The following is a 5,000-nucleotide window of genomic DNA, read 5'->3' as shown; positions in this document are numbered from 1 at the left end:
GCCCCAATCCCTAGCACGAAGGAGGTTCAGCGGGTTACCCCGACCTTTCGGCCTAGGAAGACACGCTGATTCCTTCAGTGTAGCGCGCGTGCGGCCCAGAACATCTAAGGGCATCACAGACCTGTTATTGCTCAATCTCGTGCGGCTAGAAGCCGCCTGTCCCTCTAAGAAGAAAAGTAATCGCTGACAGCACGAAGGATGTCACGCGACTAGTTAGCAGGCTAGAGTCTCGTTCGTTATCGGAATTAACCAGACAAATCGCTCCACCAACTAAGAACGGCCATGCACCACCACCCACCGAATCAAGAAAGAGCTATCAATCTGTCAATCCTTCCGGTGTCCGGGCCTGGTGAGGTTTCCCGTGTTGAGTCAAATTAAGCCGCAGGCTCCACTCCTGGTGGTGCCCTTCCGTCAATTCCTTTAAGTTTCAGCTTTGCAACCATACTTCCCCCGGAACCCAAAAGCTTTGGTTTCCCGGAGGCTGCCCGCCGAGTCATCGGAGGAACTGCGGCGGATCGCTGGCTGGCATCGTTTATGGTTAGAACTAGGGCGGTATCTGATCGCCTTCGAACCTCTAACTTTCGTTCTTGATTAATGAAAACATACTTGGCAAATGCTTTCGCTTCTGTTCGTCTTGCGACGATCCAAGAATTTCACCTCTAACGTCGCAATACGAATGCCCCCGCCTGTCCCTATTAATCATTACCTCGGGTTCCGAAAACCAACAAAATAGAACCGAGGTCCTATTCCATTATTCCATGCACACAGTATTCAGGCGGGCTTGCCTGCTTTAAGCACTCTAATTTGTTCAAAGTAAACGTGCCGGCCCACCGAGACACTCACTCAAGAGCACCCTGGTAGGATTGCAACGGGGTCCGCCTCGGGACGCACGAGCACGCACGAGGCGCGTCGCACGCCTTCAGCTCGCCCCACCGGCAGGACGTCCCACGATACATGCCAGTTAAACACCGACGGGCGGTGAACCAACAGCGTGGGACACAAATCCAACTACGAGCTTTTTAACCGCAACAACTTTAATATACGCTATTGGAGCTGGAATTACCGCGGCTGCTGGCACCAGACTTGCCCTCCAATAGATACTCGTTAAAGGATTTAAAGTGTACTCATTCCGATTACGGGGCCTCGGATGAGTCCCGTATCGTTATTTTTCGTCACTACCTCCCCGTGCCGGGAGTGGGTAATTTGCGCGCCTGCTGCCTTCCTTGGATGTGGTAGCCGTTTCTCAGGCTCCCTCTCCGGAATCGAACCCTGATTCCCCGTTACCCGTTACAACCATGGTAGGCGCAGAACCTACCATCGACAGTTGATAAGGCAGACATTTGAAAGATGCGTCGCCGGTACGAGGACCGTGCGATCAGCCCAAAGTTATTCAGAGTCACCAAGGCAAACGGACCGGACGAGCCGACCGATTGGTTTTGATCTAATAAAAGCGTCCCTTCCATCTCTGGTCGGGACTCTGTTTGCATGTATTAGCTCTAGAATTACCACAGTTATCCAAGTAACGTGGGTACGATCTAAGGAACCATAACTGATTTAATGAGCCATTCGCGGTTTCACCTTAATGCGGCTTGTACTGAGACATGCATGGCTTAATCTTTGAGACAAGCATATGACTACTGGCAGGATCAACCAGGGAGCTGCGTCAACTAGAGCTGAGCAGCCGGCCGCCCGGGAGTGTGTCCCGGGGGCCCGCGCGAACACGCAAGCGTCCGCTCAATTATTCTGCAAACAGGAGGAGGCTGAGCTCCCCTGCACAATACACCTCGAAACCCTCTCAGGTCCCGGCGGCGCGCAGCGCCGTCCTAAGTACTTGGTCGGGTTCGAGAGAGGCGCAATCGCCCGGAGTTTGGCGAGTAGACGCTTTAGGTGCGACCACCCGTGCTCCCAACTGAGCTTGCCGCTGCCGACAGAGGCCCGGGAGCGTGCTGTCGTGGCATTGCCGGCGGGAGACAACACGCGCCACCTACGGTGGCCGGCAGCTCCAACGCCAGCGCCACAGAAGGACAAAAGCCCCACTTGGGTGCCGAAGCGAACGCGCCAACACGTCCGCACAGCTGCGATACAAACCACCTGCGAGAACCGCAGAGGCGACCGAGCAGCAGACGGCGTCGCGGCGCCGAGCGCCGGGCGGCGGCGCATCCTCAGCGCACACAGTCCTCAATCGGACCAGCACACTGCAGATGTCCACCGCGCTTCGCACCGGGCCCGCGAGGACCTACTTTGGCCGCACGGCGCCGCGTGCAGGGTGCGCCGGCGCGCAGCTGCGCCGCCTGCCGCCTCCGTCGGCCGGCGCGCCTGCCACTGGCCGCCCCCACCAGCCGGCTGTAGCGCGTGCGCCCACGCACCGCGCGGCCAGCACGCCGGGAGGCCCCCCCTCACCGGCCGGGGACGGTCCCACCCAGCCACCGCCGCGTATCGCTTCACACCCACATGCCATTCACGTTCGTGGGCATGGTGGGTATCGCTGAAACAACCGGTTGGTAGCTCAACCGATCGTCGCCATCACTGATTCACCTCTAGCGAGAACAACCGCACCACAACGGTTTACCAGTTGTTCATTTGCGTAACGTCACCAGCAAACGTAGACGTCCATCGCCATTTGCAAATTCAACGATTGTTGCATGCCTGTGTCAGGTGTCACGACACACTATGTCTGCCCACATACACGCAACAACATGTGCACGCTTCGCGAACACGTGGAAGGTGGCCCCCGTACGTATGCGATGTCCATTGCGCGAACGACTGTCAACCGGCCTCTGTCGCATGTCGCAGATGTGGAACGCAGTGCACCATGCTATCACGGTGAGTGAGAAGAGACGACTACGTCTGACAACACGCGCCACTACATCAACAGACGGCTCATGCTGATCGCCATCCACGGCATACCATACTGCAATCCAGCTCTTATAGGGAGACGACACGTAGCTGAGTGCACAATATTTGGACCGTATGGTTCGCCGTTGTTGGCGCAGTCGTGGTACGGTCACACATGTACCACGATGTATCATTCAGTACATGAGGACCAATGTGCAGTACAGTGTGTGATTTGGACGTACAACATCAGCGGACAGTTGACACAAGCCGTACCACAACGTAGGCTGTGCTTCGCCATGCGAATGCCAATGAACAACTGCGAAGGGCATTGAGCATGTACGTCCTGCTGCCATCCGCATTACAGTGTATAGCTGCAAGGTGTTTAACATGAAGCGATACTCTGGGGACCGGGCAGTGCGGGTAGCAAACTATATTGCGGGGGTTGCAGTTAGGCAACACTACACTAATTTAACGCGTCGTATGACAATTACAGAGCAGGTTAAGGCCCAACGTGTGTTGGGTTAAGGCCCAACGTGTGTTGGGTTAAGGCCCAACGTGTGTTGGGTTAAGGCCCAACGTGTGTTGGGTTAAGGCCCAACGTGTGTTGGGTTAAGGCCCAACGTGTGTTGGGTTAAGGCCCAACGTGTGTTGGGTTAAGGCCCAACGTGTGTTGGGTTAAGGCCCAACGTGTGTTGGGTTAAGGCCCAACGTGTGTTGGGTTAAGGCCCAACGTGTGTTGGGTTAAGGCCCAACGTGTGTTGGGTTAAGGCCCAACGTGTGTTGGGTTAAGGCCCAACGTGTGTTGGGTTAAGGCCCAACGTGTGTTGGGTTAAGGCCCAACGTGTGTTGGGTTAAGGCCCAACGTGTGTTGGGTTAAGGCCCAACGTGTGTTGGGTTAAGGCCCAACGTGTGTTGGGTTAAGGCCCAACGTGTGTTGGGTTAAGGCCCAACGTGTGTTGGGTTAAGGCCCAACGTGTGTTGGGTTAAGGCCCAACGTGTGTTGGGTTAAGGCCCAACGTGTGTTGGGTTAAGGCCCAACGTGTGTTGGGTTAAGGCCCAACGTGTGTTGGGTTAAGGCCCAACGTGTGTTGGGTTAAGGCCCAACGTGTGTTGGGTTAAGGCCCAACGTGTGTTGGGTTAAGGCCCAACGTGGGTTGGGTTAAGGCGCAACGTGGGTTAGGTTAAGGCGCAACGCGGGTTAGGTTAAGGCGCAACGCGGGTTAGGTTAAGGCGCAACGCGGGTTAGGTTAAGGCGCAACGCGGGTTAGGTTAAGGCGCAACGCGGGTTAGGTTAAGGCGCAACGCGGGTTAGGTTAAGGCGCAACGCGGGTTACGTTAAGGCGCAACGCGGGTTACGTTAAGGCGCAACGCGGGTTACGTTAAGGCGCAACGCGGGTTACGTTAAGGCGCAATATAGGTTAGGTTAAGGCGCAATATAGGTTAGGTTAAGGCGCAATATAGGTTAGGTTAAGGCGCAATACGGGTTAGGTTAAGGCGCAATACGGGTTAGGTTAAGGCGCAATACGGGTTAGGTTAAGGCGCAATACGGGTTAGGTTAAGGCACAATACGGGTTAGGTTAAGGCACAATACGGGTTAGGTTAAGGCACAATACGGGTTAGGTTAAGGCACAATACGGGTTAGGTTAAGGCACAATACGGGTTAGGTTAAGGCACAATACGGGTTAGGTTAAGGCACAATACGGGTTAGGTTAAGGCACAATACGGGTTAGGTTAAGGCACAATACGGGTTAGGTTAAGGCACAATACGGGTTAGGTTAAGGCACAATACGGGTTAGGTTAAGGCACAATACGGGTTAGGTTAAGGCACAATACGGGTTAGGTTAAGGTACAATACGGGTTAGGTTAAGGTACAATACGGGTTAGGTTAAGGTACAATACGGGTTAGGTTAAGGTACAATACGGGTTAGGTTAAGGTACAATACGGGTTAGGTTAAGGTACAATACGGGTTAGGTTAAGGTACAATACGGGTTAGGTTAAGGTACAATACGGGTTAGGTTAAGGTACAATACGGGTTAGGTTAAGGTACACATTGTTGTAAGGAAAGGTGTTTTGGGGGGGGGGGGGGGGGCCGGTTTGTTGATTGTGATTATCGTAAGTAAATGACTGCGGCATCATCTGATTTGCCACGTCAGGGTGCACCTTT

At 54.5% G+C, this 5,000-nt stretch overlaps 1 non-coding gene across 1 annotated transcript in view; it reads right to left on the bottom strand.

Annotated features, from left to right (window-relative positions):
- Nucleotides 1-1,657, bottom strand: part of LOC124582314 — a 1,910-nt gene extending 253 nt beyond the window's left edge. Inside the window, exon 1 of the ribosomal RNA XR_006973881.1 lies at nucleotides 1-1,657. This exon is cut by the window's left edge and continues 253 nt beyond it. This is a non-coding gene — a ribosomal RNA (small subunit ribosomal RNA).
- Nucleotides 1,658-5,000: the final 3,343 nt, after the last annotated feature.

Source organism: Schistocerca americana, unplaced genomic scaffold (assembly GCF_021461395.2).
Source record: "Schistocerca americana isolate TAMUIC-IGC-003095 unplaced genomic scaffold, iqSchAmer2.1 HiC_scaffold_409, whole genome shotgun sequence".
In the NCBI taxonomy this organism is placed as follows: domain Eukaryota; kingdom Metazoa; phylum Arthropoda; class Insecta; order Orthoptera; family Acrididae; genus Schistocerca; species Schistocerca americana.
The sequence above is the reverse complement of the archived record's forward strand: the minus strand, read 5'-3'. Positions and strand labels throughout refer to the sequence as shown.